This window comes from Equus przewalskii, chromosome 24, assembly GCF_037783145.1.
Source record: "Equus przewalskii isolate Varuska chromosome 24, EquPr2, whole genome shotgun sequence".
Classification (NCBI taxonomy): domain Eukaryota; kingdom Metazoa; phylum Chordata; class Mammalia; order Perissodactyla; family Equidae; genus Equus; species Equus przewalskii.
The window spans coordinates 18,014,446-18,031,106 of record NC_091854.1 but is presented as its reverse complement, the minus strand read 5'-3'; the positions used below and the strand labels follow the sequence as shown (position 1 = coordinate 18,031,106).

General features: G+C 34.9%; 1 pseudogene; it reads right to left on the bottom strand.

Annotated features, from left to right (window-relative positions):
* Nucleotides 1-8,772: 8,772 nt before the first annotated feature.
* Nucleotides 8,773-9,200, bottom strand: LOC103560578 (ubiquitin-conjugating enzyme E2 variant 1 pseudogene; annotated as a pseudogene).
* Between the last annotated feature and the right edge of the window lie 7,461 nt (nucleotides 9,201-16,661).

Below are 16,661 nucleotides of genomic sequence, written 5' to 3'. Positions count from 1 at the left end.
TTACAGCTTACTGTGGAAGGACAGACTGTATGTTCTTTATTTATAGTGTATCTTCAAAACTGGGACAATTTAAATCAAGTCATATGTACTAAAGAATGGAGGTTAAAAGTGAGAGCAGGACAAGATTGGTGTGGTGAGGTGTGGGGTAGGCGGGGAAAGGAAGCAGCCTAAATGGCAATAATATTCTTTAGTCTTGATTATGCCCTCACCCACAATTTTGGTTTTTAAAACTAAAAAGATGAGAGTGGAAAAGAGCATAAAGGGAAAAAAACGGAGAAGGTGAGTGAAAATGGACACCAGGGGAAATGCTACAGCTTGATTTGTAAATTCTCCAGAGTAGCTGTTACCATATCAGCACTCACCAGTCACTGCCTGCTACGTTAAGTACTCTAAGTGCACTGGAGGGTCCTTCAATAGTATTTGTTATAGAGCAGAATTCAGCATGTGAACCATGGTCAAAGAATTTTAGTTTGCAAAGGGAAATCATTATAACTCACCTTGTATGAGTTTGCCTAGACATAGCAAAGCTGTATGTGTGTGTGTATGTGTATGTGTGTGTAATACATTGTTTACTAAATTGGTGACTTACTCCAAAGAAAATAGGAAAATATCCAGTATATAGAAATGTGGACTGTGTATTTAATTTAATTTATTTATCTTTTTGATGAGGAAGATTCACCCAGCTAACATCTACTGCCAATCTTCCTCCTTTTTCCTTTTTTTGTATGTGAGCCACCACCACAGCATGGTCACTGACAGATCAGTGGTGTAGGTCCACACCCAGGAGCCAAACCCAGGCCACAGAGCAGAGTGTGCCAAATGTAACCACTAGGCCACCACAGCTGGCCCTGGATTGTATATTTTAGACTTTAATTCCATCATAAAATTTACTCTTCTGTATTAGCATTGAAACATTCATTTCTGCAATATTCAGAATGTTGCTCACAGCCACATCCTGACTATCTATCAGAAGGGGTCAGGGTCCCACCCTGCCTTAATGATGTTTTTCTCTAGAGTGTATTTTTGGAAATCAACACAGAAGAAAAAGACAAAAGAAGTATTATTCATTAGCTGTCCATTCTATGCACTGTACTAGACTCATTATGTAAAATATTCATAATGTTATGTAAGATACTCAGAATAAAAAACATCGATTCAAATTAAAATGTACATTTTGAGTGTGTGCCTCATAGAGACCCAATGTTTTCCAGTTGAAAAGTAAGGTGAAATTGTACTATAATTTTTATTATATAATATAAAATGCAAAGCCAATTGTTATTTATTTTGTAGCCCAAAAAGTAAGAAAGTACATATTTTATTTTAAACTATTTTTACATTACCATTTTTCTGATCTTTTATCCATTTTTCATATTGGGCAATTAAATGCATGTTCTGTCTTCTGGCAAGGTGAATAAAAATTAAATATTCATTTAAATAATCTGCATGCTTATGTTCAACAATCCACATCTAAAATATTATTAATGTGTTAAATTATTAAACATAAATCATAAGACTAAAACTTTCAGAGTATAAAAGTCACCAAGGTAAGTCATGGCAATCTCGGTGTCATTTAGTTTTCTGTTATATAAATTGAATTTTTAAAAAGGCATGTGAATTCATTTACATAAAAATAGCTACACAAAAATAATTATTTCTTTATGCAAATATGAAACAGCAAATTCTCTTAATTTATCACAATAAAAAACAATTTTCTAATAATACTATTAGTCTTTAGGTTTCAGTATTCTCTCAATGTCTCCTTATCTTTCTCAAAATTTAAATACCCAGACATTAAACATATTTTCCTGTTGAAATATAGCTTGTGCACACACATGTACTTATTTATGAAGAGTACTACAAATATGTTGAAAATAATAAGAATAAAAGAAGCCACAAGAGGAATCTGATTAGAAACATTCCATTTAAAATAATTCAAGTGACATGATGATAGTATTAATCTGGACTTCTAAGTACTGATTTTCACTTATTTTATTATTCATCATCTGGAGATATTCATTAAAAGCATATTTCTAATAAGTATAACTTTACAAGGAATTAAACAATTTCCTGAATAATAAAAATGTACCCTAAGACTCATTTGTTAATCTATTCACTTGTTGCCAAAGTCTGTGTCCCAGTAAGCAGGCATGATCTTTTCTGCAATGTCTAACACAAGCTGTGGCACTTTAATAAATGATCACATTTGAAAATGTAAATGCACTTCTCTCAAGGAAAGATCAAACAGAACTCTTGTTTAATTCATTTGATGAATACACTTTTCAGTTCAAATACTCTTTCAAATGTTTTCCTGGTGAAATTCATATATCATATATACATAAACATATAGAGAGTGAGTGTGAAAAACTATGTTGGAGAAGTTTTACACTCTGCAAGTCCTTTAATGAGAGTCAGCGAACACATCAGGAAGACACATAAGCCTGTGTGAAGTGAGACTCATTTTAATGAAAACCTCTCTCACACACCTCATTTGTAGAATTATACTGAGCAGCTGAAATTCCTCATCTGTCACTTAGAGTTTAAGCTTATTGAAATGCATCCTGGGCCACAACATGCCCCCTTCCTTTCTCTCAGTTTCATCGCTGCCGAGGTTTTGTTCTGAAGGCCATTGATTGGTTCTGACAAGAAAGTAAAGGCCTCCAAATAGCCACATGAAGGGCTGATTGTCAGTGTCGTCAAAGGTCTCCTATCTGAACGGATTTGTGAAATGATCGATGTTCGGAAGGAGAATTCCTTCCGGCACGAAACATTTTTTCAAAGTTTTGAAATTTATTTCCTTATTTAGATGACCAATAGCTCCTCTCTGACTTGAATTTTGGTGATTAATTGGCCTGGAAAAACCAGTAGTAAAGCATTTGTAATTTTTAAGTGTAAAATCGGCAGAACCAACTATGCAAAGTCAGTATAAAATACACTAAGCCGTAAAATGTGCTCTATCTGAGAAAGAGGACAACAAAACTTTTGTAGATCAAACTGTGAAAAATACAATTACTTATTCATAGCTTGTCGGGGCCTATTCCCACAACTGGTTTTGTTTCTGTTTTCCACAACTTCAGGCATCTTTTGAAACACTACTACCAAACCTACAATTTTCTTGCATCTCAATTATGCTTAAGACTTAAAACAAATTATGTTTTTCTTCTAAAGTACCAAGAATTTCCATAGAAATACCAGGAATATTAAATATTGGCTTTGGATGATCAGCCAAATCTTTGTTGATGTATTTGAAGACACTGTAATTCACTATTTTTATAAATTGGATTACGTCTGCTATAAATTTATATTTCTTATTAAAATGACTGAAAGTCTCATTGCCAAATACAGTATTTTAGTCTCTAATAACTAAAAGTTTAGGCAAGCATAAATTAACATTAATAATATGTTTTGATTATCCCTGCTGTAGTAATTTATCTATGACTTGGTCAAAAGTATATTTTGCATAATTTATTTCCACAATTTTGTCAGCTACCCAAGGGCACTCCTTGATATTTGTTTCCACTTCTTTCTTCCCTACATTCAATACCTAAGGCAGACCATTCTATCCATTTGGACCCTCAAAATGTTCTTGACCATATTTGTGCCTTAGTTTATTTACTTTCTATAACACCCAAAGCAAAAACTCTGAATTTTCTGACATTAACACATTTGAATCACTGACAAATCTGCCTTTCTCTCTGCTAATAAAGTGAACAGATAGCTTCCTTTGGTCGTACAGTTGTGCAGGATGCAGCTGAAATGTGGTAGAGAGCATTTCAAGAAATAACCCCAGAATCCTTGTATTTCTCTCATATTCTCTCTTGGAAAAGTTTTACTTGCCAATCATATTAGGCTTTCTGAAGACCACCTTGCAGTAGGATTGGCAGTGGGGTACCACTGCATTTTTGACACTTTTAATATGCATTGGTGTATGCAACTTTCCTTGAGGCCTATTTAGTACAGTTTAATACTTTTTTGTATAAAATTAATGGGTTATTTTATTTTGGTATATTTAGCATGCCAGATACAAAAAGAAAAAGAAACTGTTCCTACATTTCAAATAGTTTAACTAGCGTGTGTAATTTGAGAAGTTCAAAAGTTACCTATGTGAAAAAATTGTTTTCAAAATTCGTAAAATAAAACATGAAGTAGAGGATTTCTGATTTTAAGAATCTGATCATAAATTACTGATAGAAATTGCAAACCTGGCATAAAGTTTGTATGGTTGTGATATTATGATTTGCAGTAAGAAATATATATTTGGTCTTTATCCCAGTTCCTGGCACAGAGCTCCTAAAGCCTTTGGAATTTCCTAAGTGATAAGGGCAATAAAGATGTCTTTTGCTATTCATAACAAGCTCGCTTGTTTCAACCCCCCTGAGTCTATATTAATGAGGTGACTTTTAGAAAGCCCCTAAGAATCGGGGCTGGTTGTTAGGGGAACCAACCATGTGACTAAAAGGTGGGAACTTTCAGTCCATCCACCTCTCCCACCTCAAGGGAGGAGAGAGGAGCTGGAGATGAACTTAATCACCACTGACCAGTGATTTGCTCAATATCATGTATGTAATGAAGTCTCTCCAAAAACCAAAGGAACAGGGTTCAGGGAGCTTCCAGGTCAGTGAACAAGTGGAGATGCTAAGAGAGTGACAGCGCCCTAGAGGGCACACACCTTGCCCTTTGCATCTCTTCCATCTGGCTGTTCTTGATGGAATTATTTTTTAATAACAAACTGGTAATCTAATAAGTAAACTGTTTTCCTGTGAGCAGCTCTAGCAAAATAATTGAATTTAAGGAGGGGCTCATGGGAACGTCTGATTTGTAGCCAGTTGGTCAGAAGCACAGGTAATAACCTGGACCTGCAATGGGCACCTGAAAGGAGGGTAGGGGGCGGGCTGGCAGTTTTGTGCGACTGAGCCCTTAACCTCTGGGACCTAATGCTAACTCCAGTTAGATAGTGTCAGTACTATGATGAGTAGGATGCCCAACTTGTGTGGAAGAATTGCTTGGTGTGAGAAAACTCCCCACATATCTGGTCTCAGAAACGTCAGAAGTAAAGTATTGAGAGGAGAGGAGACATAGAGGAGGATTATAGGAATTGTAGACCTGGCATAAAATGCGTATGGCTTACATATTTTATTTAAAGATCTTATTATGAATCATGTATTCATTAATCATTCAGGTAGTACTTACCTATTGCGTCTTCTGACATATTTTAGATCTTCAAAACTCATAATTGCCACATCACTATATCAAGATAGACACAACCAAATGTTTTGTTTGTGCCAATAAAGTAAATAAGTTATATAGACTTTAAGAAGAAATTATCTTCATATAGAACATTTTGAATAAAAAATAATCAGAAAAATTGAAAAATAAATGCTAAAGTTGGAGAAAATAAAATTATGTAAAATACATATTTTATAATATCTATACATAAATTTGTATAAAATCCTGAAGTATCATCTTGTTAGTTTCAGTTTACATGTTAAAAGTGACCTGACCACTAGCATGTTGGGTTAGTAGCTGCTCTGATTGATTGACTCATTTATTCATTCATGCCTTTATAAAACATATACTAAGTAAATCTTACTGGAGAATAGGGATGCAGAATTAACACTTTCCCTGGATTATTTACTACTGCAGCACCTACACATTCTTCAGACTGGCTCCCACTCTATTTCTGAAAGTCCCTAGGAGACGGCTCACAAAAAACTCCTTCTGCAACCAGTGGCCGTGTTTTTCCATTCTTGTGCCATCCCCTTTTGAAATACACTCTGGGCTTTAGTTCTTTTATTGCCATCAATGATCAATGTGCTGAAATAGTAAAGATAGAGAACAAAATCAACTGGGTCATCAGTGTGTAATAACACGATGTTCTCTTACCTTTAAAAGTTATCACAATCTACTCACTTCTCACTGCCTCCACTGCTGCAACTATAGTGAGGGTCGCCATCATTCCTCGCCCCAGAATTACTGTAAAAGCTCTCCATCTGGCCTTCCTGTCTAGACTCTCCTCTCCTCTTCATTTTCAACACTGCTGCCAGAGAGCTTATCTTTCCTCTGCTCAATATCATATAAGAAACTGTTAGAGAAAAAGCCAAATTCCATAATGGCTTAAGATCTGTCTCTCCATGACCTAATTTCATCTCCACTGAACATATCCTTGTTCACTCTGTTCCAGCCACACTGACCTCCTTGCATTTCCTCCCAAATTCCATGTGTGCTGTGACCCTCAGGCATGTATTTCCACTGCTGTTCTATCTTCAGGGGACCCTCTTCATCCAAATAACTTCTTGGATAATTCTTGTTCTTCCTTCGGGTCTTTGCTCATACTACATCTGCTTTATGAACAGAATATTTAAAATTGCAACGCTTGCTTACTGTTTTGCTTTTCTTCCAAAGCATATATTACACTCTAACATTGTATATAATTTTTATTCATTTATTTATTTTGTCTATGGGTAAGTTCTTATCTCATGCACTAGAATTGAGTACGTTGCCTATGCCATGTTTCCGTCTCACTTTGTAGTTCTTTTGCCATATTAATTATTACATAATTTTATAATAGTTTGATGGGATTTAGCCTACCCAATAAAATAATCACTGCTAGGGCAGAGTCATAAATTTTCTGTAAACCCATGCAAATAATTAGGACCTATTAAATTAGTAGTAGTTATAGTTTCTTAGGAAAAATTCATTCTTTCATTTTTAAATGAATGCATTGTTAAGTGAATATTGAATATTATGTCAGACATAGCTGATGTATTAAAAATCATGGCTTAAAGATGGAAAGTACCTTTCAGTAAATAAACACACAGAGATTGAGATTTTGAGATTTGGCATAAAAATTTCTTCCATGTGTCTGGAATGATTATTTATTTATTCATTTATTTGTGAGAGCTTTTTCCCCTCCTGATACCAAATATGTGGCATCTTTGCCAACACCTCTTCTCTCACTCTCCAATTCTCTGACACAATCTAAGTGTCTTACAATTCAATTCAATTCTAATACTAACTACCTGGAGTTAGTGTCAGACTCCACAGGTTTAGGGCTCAGTCCCACAAGACTGTCCTCACTTCAGATGTCAATCAGAAGCAGCAGGTCACCTGTCATTCTGACTGACCAGCTATGATTTGAAGTTCGCACATTCCCTTTCGAAAATTTTCTGGAATGGTTTACAGAACCGAGGAAGACACTTTATTTATTTTACCAGTTTATCATCAAGGATACAAATGAACAGACAGATCAAGATTTACATAGGTCAAGATCTAGAAGGATCCCCAAAGCAAGAGTTTCAGTTTCTGGGGAGTTCTGGTATGCCATCCTCCCAGCACATGGATATGCTAGCCAATCTGGAAGCTCCTCAAACTCCATCAGTTAGGGATTTTTATGGAAGTTTCATTACATAGGCATGATTGATTACATCATTGGATATTAGTGATTAGCTCAATCTCCAGGCCCTCTCTCTTCCTAGGAGGTTGGTGGGTGGGGCTTAACTTTCCAAGCTTCTAACCAAGGCTTGGTCTTTCTGGTAACCATGCCCAATTCTAAAGACATCTAGGGATCTGCCAAGAATCACCTCATTAGAACAAAAGATATTCCTATCACCCTTATAACTCAGGAAATTACACGGGTTTTAGGAGCTACGTTCCAGGAACCAAAGAAAAGACTAAATATCTTTCTTAAACCACAGTATGTATGTATGTATGTATGTATTAGAATACAATGAATTACTTTTATTTCAGTATGCATCTATATTTTCAACATTTAGTAGTCTTTATCAGAAGAGTGTAAAAATGCAGCAATTTTCCAGGAAGTCAATCCTTCTAATTTGGGGATCTGCTGTGTACACTGGGTTCTTTCTTAATCCCCAGCAGAGCATGGCAGGCCTAAGGACCTAATATTCATTTCCAAGACTGTTGGAGAGTAATTAAATGCAGTTCCAAAACTAAATAAGGGAGGTCAGAGATTCTTTCCAAACTTATCTGATGGCCTCTGGTCAAAGTATGAAAATGTCACAGAAAGTGTTGGGTGGTGACAGTGCAAAAAGTAATCTGAGGAGGAGGAAAGAAAACGCAGCACTCCTCAACAAAAGTAGGGGAGAGAAGATGAGGGAAATGTCCTGAATTCCTCACCAAAGGCCAGTTTCAGAGCGAAGCTGAAGGCATTATATTCTATGCTTCCGCCAAGCGTGGTAGCAGAGGAGAATGAGGAAAAAGCAATAACTTGGAAGGTGGGCATATTTTAAGACTCAAAACAAAAGAAAGCAAGAATGCAAACAAAGCACCCAAAAGTAGTCTCACAGGTTGCCACCTGAACCTTTCACATCTAACAAGCCACCTCCAGCTCGAAGGCTATTGCAGGGGAGGAGGGAGGCAGGGAGGCATGGGGAGGTGATGGGAGAGAAGGCGGAGACCCAGGCCATCTACTCAGCAGCAAGGTGATTGGGTGGAGTCTTTTCACAGTTGAGTTAGATGCGCCGCCAGTTAGGATGGAAATCAAGTTAAATATATTTTCTTGATCCTAGAAGTTCAACTAAGTGGACAGTGGTTACACTTGACAGGGTCATTTGCTATAGCACAACTTATATATTTCAAATGGACAAAAAATTAGTAACATTTATAATATCTTAAGATAAATTGCTTTGAATGGGAATTTCCTTTCCAGTATTTTAAGGTCTATAAGGTGTATCTGAAAGATTTACTGCTGCGGAAAATGAAGACTGCCTAAATTGAATAGAGAGGCAGTGGAGGGTCTGTATTTTTTCTTTTTGATTAATTACTGCAACACTGGCCTTCAGATGGCTGAGGGAGTTTCGTTTTTTCCTTCAACATTATTCGATGGTAAAGCTCTTGTAGGACAATTGTGATGCTATATGAATTCTTCCATTTTGCTACCACTGGAATGTCTCCTGAGTTCCCCAATCCATTAAAACTATTAACTCCTTTCATCTTAATTAATATTATAAATCTTACTGGGGGGTACTTCTAGGTATTTAGGTCCACACTCTATTTAAGGCTGTATATTCAGTTTTCATAAATTTTCTTTGGAGGACCAGTTAGCACCCCTGTCCATCTTATCAGTGTCATATCTATTATCTTTCAGACCCCAGCTAATCTTGCCATCTCCTATTATTTTCTGGCTTTCTTTGAGTACTTCCAACATAAAGGACTTCTACTCCCAAGCCTATAATGGCTGCCATCTTGAGTCATCTCCTCAAAGGCCGACCTATTTATTTTTAATGTATTAACTTAACAATGAGTTTGTCACCACCAAAAGCACTTAGTTTAATCCACTCCTTAAGTTGGATGGTACTCCTAAGATTAACCATGTCACAGATAGATGCCACTGGTCACTGATGTGTACTATTAGCAGTCGGTAATAGGCATGCTTTTTTGTTTTGTTTCTTTAAAATTTTCCTTAAGGAGAATGGCATGAGTCAAATAGTAAATAAAGGTTGGCTCTGGAAACAGACAAACTTTGCCTTAAACCATGTTTTCTCCAACTGTGTCACTTATAATCCAAATGTGTGACATATGATTTTCAATTTCCTTACCTACAAGTTGAAATGAAGCTTGCACAAATTTTACAGTAAGCTATTGTTTAAAACTATAACTGCAAAATAATATTGCGTTAAAGTCATGACAGTAAATGAAGTTGGAAAATTAAAGTGATGGCAAAGGTTGGGAAGGGAACTGAGGTGAGAACAAATGTTTTTGATTTCCTGCTACATGGACTATACTCATGGATGGGCCACAGCTGATCACAATGGCTGATTGCTAGTAGCCCCCAATGGAAGCTTTAAGAGCATCTTAGACATATTATAAACAAAGGAAAACTGTGGAAAGGTGAGACGCTCTTAAATAAATCTTTAGAATCTCCACTTATACTTGATCCTATAGACATACTTTGGAACTATACCTTAACAAGTATGACCAGATTCTGTGATTTGAGTCTCCATAGGACTTTGTGCTATACCTGGCAAAATGTGTTTCAGAATTAAAGCTCTTGTAGACCAGATGAAAGGAATCTTCCTTCTTTTAATAACAACTATTCTCCTCTATTGCCCATAATAATTCATTATTTTGCTATTTGATAGAGCCAAAATGTCAAGGTCACATCAGAGACAGTCTTTGTTAAGGCTGCATATCCTTCCTCCAGCCTCTAGCTGTTTGACATAAAGTATAAAATTCAATAAAGAACAATTTAGAAAAAAAAATCTATGCATCTTTTGCCAAGTTTCCACATTATATCTCAGTAACCTACTATCAAGAAAATGTCAATCGATAAATAGACATCTTCTTCAGAGGTGAAAATTATCAAGGGTCTTTTTCTTCTCCCCCTTCTTTAATATAATAGCCCTTGCATAGATTTCTTTCTCCATACAACAGAAGAGATTTTCTACTTTCTCCAGGAAGTTCCAGAGAATGATTATTTTCCCATGAAATGAGTCATTAAAAGGATATAACCGTACCTAACTACATCCGTGTCAGCATTACTTTGAATACGATGAGATATTTTATCATTTTTCTAAATATTATTTGTAGCCATAAGAAAAGAACATTAACATTGCTAAGTATGTTGTGTAAATGAGGAAAACTTAGTTCTTGCTAGTAAAACAGGGAACCTTCATTTTATTAAATTTATTGCTCTTAAAATTCCCTCATACATCACATTTTAAATCTCCACTGAAAATTCTATGTGGTCAATATTAAATGTTCACACATTCAAATGAATACTAACATTATTTTCTTTTGCTACAATTAAACTCTTTTTCCCAAAGACATTATATACATCCATGTTCCCCAATAAAAATTATTGTAGTGGGAATGTGACTGTGGTAAGTAATATCCTTTATACCTTAAATTGCCTGTGATGCCACGTTTTCCAGATTCCCTGGAAATTAAAATAAGTGCATTTTCCTATGTATACTTTGATTTTGGGCCCAAGATAACAATCATTGAGGTCATTTGTATTTCTTTCATATCCTGTGACCCTGATTTCAGCATGGATCTCACAGCCTTCCATTCTGTTTAGCCATGCTCTAAATTTAAAGCGTGAATTCTTAGGTTATAATCAAGAATAGGAGTTAAACAATAGTTTCTACTTGGAGAGAGTAAAATAAGAACAGGGATTCTGGGTTAGATATTCCTTTCTTTCTTTCTTTTTATTTTTTATTGAAGTGCAAACATCCTAAAGGGAAAGTCCCGTAAATCATCATGAAATGAACAAACTCAGGAAACTATCAACAAGGTCAAGAAATACAACATAACCTATGCCCAAGAAGATCCCTGGTGACCTCTCCCAACCACTGTCCCAGGCCTTTTCAAGAAAGGTAACCAATGTCATTTTATAATGGAATGGAATAGTGTTGAACTTTATATAAATGAAATTGTATGGCATGTGTGTGTTTTTTTTTTGAAAGACTTTTCTTATTAGAGTAGTTTTAGGTTCAAAGCAAAATTGAGAGGAAAGTACAGAGATTTCACACATACTGCCTGACTCTACACATGCCTCCCCAACTCAACATCCTCCACCAAAGTGGGACCTTTATTAAAACTGATGAATCTGTATTGACACATCATCATCACCTAAAGTCCACAGTTTACACTATGATTCACTCTTGGTATTGTACATTCTATGAGTATGGAGAAGTGTAGAGTGACATGTATCTTATAGCACCATGCAGAGTATTTTCACTGCCCTAAAAATCCTCCATACTTTGCCTATTTATCTTTCCTCTTCCCCCTCGCCCATCTCCTGGCAACCATTGATCTTTCTACTGTTTCCTCAGTTTTGCCTGTTTCAGAATATCATATAATTTGAATCATACAGTATGTAGCCTTTTCAGTTTGATTTCTTTCACTTAGTAATATGCATTTAAGCTTATTCTATGTTTTCCCATGGCTTGATAGCTCATTTCTTTTGAGTGTTGAATAATTTTCCCTTGTCTGGATGTAACACAGTTTATTTTCCATTCACCTACTGAAGGACATCTTGGTTGCTTCCAAGTATGGGAAATTATGAAAAAGCTGTTATAAACATCTGTGTGCAGGTTGTTGTGCTGACATGTTTCAACTCCTTTGGGTAAATACCAAGGAGTATGATTGCTGGATCATACGGTAAGAGTATGTTTTCTTTTGTAAGAAATCTACCAAACTGTCTTTCAAAGTAATTGTATCATTTAGCACTTCCACCAGCAAAGTGTGAGAGTTCCTGTTGCTCCACATCTTTACCAGCATTTGATGTTGTCAGTGTTCCAGATTTTAGTCATTCTAATAGGTGTGTTTTTTAAACACATTTAACATGCCATTTTAATTTGCATTTCCCAGATGGCATATGATGTGGTGCATCATTTAATATGCTTATTTGCCATCTGTATATCTTCTTTGATGAGGTGTCTGTTAAGGTCTTTGGCTCATTTCTTAATTGAGTTTTTTTCTTATTATTAAGTATTTTGTGTTTTCTGGAGAACAGTCCTTTATCAGTTGTCTCTTTTGCAAATATTTTCTCCCAGTCTATGCCTTATCTTTTCATTCTCTTGATGTTTTCTGTTGCAGAGCAGAGTTTTTAATTTTAATGAAGTACAGCTTATCAGTTTTTTCTTTTATGAATCATTCCTTCAGGTTGTATCTTAAAAAGTCATCACCACAATCAAGGTCGTCTAGGTTTTCTCCTATGTTATCTACTAGGAGTTTTAAAATTTTGCGTTTTACATTTAGGTCTATGATACATTTTGAGTTAATTTTTGTGAAGAGTGTAAGGTCTAGGCCTGTATTCATTTTTTTGCATGTGGATGTCCAGTTGTTTAGAACTATTTGTTGAGAAGTCTATCTTCGCTTCACTGTATTGCCTTTGCTCCTTTCTCAAAGATCTGTTGGCTATATTTATGTGAGTCTATTTCTGAGCTCTCTATTCAGTTGCGTTGATGTGTCTATTCTTTCACCAATACCACACCATCTTGATTACTGCAGCTTTTTAATAAGTCTTGAAGTCAAGAAGTGTCAGTCCTCCAACTTTATTTTTCTCCTATGTTGCGTTGGCTATTCTGGGTCTTTTGTCTCTCCAAATAAACTTTAGAATCAGTTTGTCAATATTCACAAAATAACTTGCTGGGATTTTGATTGGGATTTCATTGAATCTGTAAGTCAATTTGGGAATAAATGAAATCTTGACCATATTCAGTTTTTCTATCCATGAACATAGAATATTCCTCCTTTTATTCAGTTCTTTGATTTCATTCATCAGAGTTTTGTAGTCTTCCTCATATAGATCTTATGCTTATTTTGTTAAATTTATACCTAAGTATTTCATTTTGGGGGGATGCTAATATAAACGTGACTACAGTTTAAATTTCAAATTCCACTTGCTTATTGCTGGTACATAGGAAAGTTATTGACTTTTGTATATTATCCTTGTATCCTGCAACCTTGCTGTAATCACTTATTAATCCCAAGAGATTTTCTGCCAACTATTTCAGATTTTCTACATAGATGGTCATTTCATCTGCAAAAAAAAGACAATATTATTCCTTCCTTCCCAACCTGTATATCTTTTATTTCCTTTTCCTGTCTTATTACATTAGCTGGAACTTACAACACAATGTCAAAGAGGAGTAGGGAGAGGGGACATCTTTGCCTTGTTCCTGATCTTAATGAGAAATCTTCAAGTTTCTCACCATTAAGTGTGATGTTAGCTATAGGTTTTTTGGAGATATTCTTTATCATATTGAAGAAGTTCCTCTCTATTCCTAGTTTACTGAAAATTTTCATTATGAGTTGGTGAAGGACTTTACTAAGTGTTGTTTCTACTATTGTATAATCCTGTGATTTTTCTTTTTTAGCTTATTAATGTGATGGATTACATTAATTGATTGTCAAATGTTAAACCAGCCTTGCATACCTGGGACTAATGCCACTTGGTCGTAGTATAAAATTTATCTTATACGTTGTTGGCTTTGATTTGCTAACATATTATTGAGGATTTCTGCATCAATACTCATGAGAGACATTGGTTTGTAGTTTCTTTCCTTGTAATGTCTTTGCCTGATTTTGGTATTAGGTAATGCTGGCCTCGTAGAATGAGTCAGGAAGTATGTCTTCTGCTTACTATCCTACAAAGATAGGAAATACTTCTTTTCTTCTTTACAAAAAATTGTAGAGATTTGGTATAATTTCTTCTTCAAATGTTTGGTAGAATTCAGCAGTGAACCCATCTAGGCCTGGTCCATTCTGTCTTGGAAGGTTATCAATTCCTTTAATGGATATAGACATATTCAGATCATCTATTTCTTCCTGTACGAGTTTTAGCAGATTGTGTCTTTTAGGAATTGGTCCATTTCATCTATGTTATCAAATTTCTGGGCATAGAGTTGTTCACAGTATTTCTTTATTATCTTTTCAATCTCCATGGGATCTGTAATGAAGTCTCCTCTTTCATTTCTGATATTAGAAATTTGTGTCCTCTTTCTTTTCTTATTAGTTAGCCTGGATAGAAGCTTATCAATTCTATTGATTTTTTCAATGAACCAGCATTTGGTTTCATTGATTATTTTCCTATTGATCTCCTATTTTCACTTTCATTGATTTCCTCCCTACTTATTATTTTTTTTTCTTCTCCTTATTTTGGGTTTAATATTCTCTTCTTTTTCTAGTTTCATGAGGTGGAAACTTAGATTACTGATTTTAGATCTTTCTTCTTTTCTAAGTTATACATTCAATACCATAAATTTCTCTTTAAGCACTGATTTTGCTAGATCTCACAAATTTTGATGTTATATTTTCATTTTAATTTAGTTCAAAATATGTTTTAATTTCTCTACACATAGCAGCTAGAGTAATCTTTGTGAAATTAGAATTTTAATCCTGTAATTGCCCTCTTTTAAACCTTCAAGGGCTTCTTATTGCTTCAATGATAAAGTCTGAAACCTTTATCAGGGCCTGCAAGACATATGATCTAATTTCTTTCAAACAATCCTTGTTGAAGCTTTTTATGAAAATATACATGTGGTTATTATCGTACACAACATAAAACCCAATTAGAGATACTTAAGCGTCTTGATTTATTCATCCACATAACAAATACTGAATGCCAATCAAATTCTAGGTAGTTTCACATATATTTTCTCATTTAATCTCCACAAAAACTATTGCAAATGTGTTCTTTTCTTTCAATTTTATATGTAGAAAAGTGAGACTCAGAGAAACTAAGAACCTACTCAAGGTTAAACAACTTTGAAATGACAAATGCAGAAATAAAATTTCAAATTGTTCTGCAAAACCTGTTTTCCTTTTTTCCCAAAGATCTCTGTAGATGTAGTGCAATGACAAATGACGATGCAAGCAGATTGAAGAGAATCAGAATTTATCACAATTCTGGGGTTCTGCTTAAGACTACCTTCCCCACAATAAATTAGTCATACTCTTAGATAGTCAATCAGAACCAGGTTTCTCTATCTCTAGTGGGCTTCGTTATTCCCTCTATTGCACAATAAAAGAATTTTAGCTGGGCACATAACTACCCACGTGGGAATATATTTTCCATCCTCTCTTATAGCTTATACGGCTATATCACTAAATTCTCACCCCTGTTATGTGAGCAGAAATAATATGTACAACTTCCACATGACTTGCTTAAAAGTAAATTGATTGATCTGAATTTATTTTCTCTTCTTCCCATGAATCAGCATATGGATACTGCAGCAATCTAGATTTAACCATGTAGACAAGGTTAGCACCCTGGATGATCATACAGAAATAAAGACTTGGCCTGGGCCACTAAATGGCAGTGTTTAGTCATACTTGCTCTCCAAGCCTGGATAGATCAGACAGTACTTAAAAGGGAGATAATCTTCTATTTCATTTACTTTGTTAAAGTAGCTTAGCCTTTAGCATAACACATTTTACTCAAGTCAAACCAGTCAAGGCTATTTCATTACGTCTCAAGGATTACTATCATATTAAATGCATTGGATCACAAATTGTTGTTTAAATCTTACTTTCCTAACTATAATTTTAAAATGTGTTCTCCACATAGTGGTACTCAATATATATTTGCTGAATTATTTCTTTTCATTTTTATGAAATTAATGTGGAAAGGAGTTTATCACCTAGTTAAATTCTCTAGGGACTCAAGGTCTGAATAAATTGTTGAACATTAAACTGCTAGTTAGCGATGTCTGGAGGCTTGATGACACTTTGGCCCTCTCTCCCTAGGTTTTGCAAAAGACAGACTGGTTGTCTCATTTTTTCAACTCTTTCACTTATGGTGATTAATGCATCATTTAAAAATGCATGCCTAAGTAGCAAAATTCAGTGACAGGTTTCAGATCTGCAATTCCCATAAAATTCTTAGTATGTACGACTTCTCTTATATTGGAGAGTTATGATAGTTTCAATTCCCTTAGCTTATCGCAATTATAGAATTTGCTGACTTTTCAAAGCATTTCTTAATAAATTGAATATTTGATATACATTTCAAAACATAATTATTTATATCAGCACTAATCCAATAGAAATATAATAAGAGGCTCCTATATTTTCCAGTAACTACGTTAAAAAGAAGTAAAAAGAAACAGATGAAAAAGTAATTGTAATAATACATTTTATTTAATCCAATATATCCAAAATGTTATTGTTTAAGCATGTAATCAATATGAAAAATT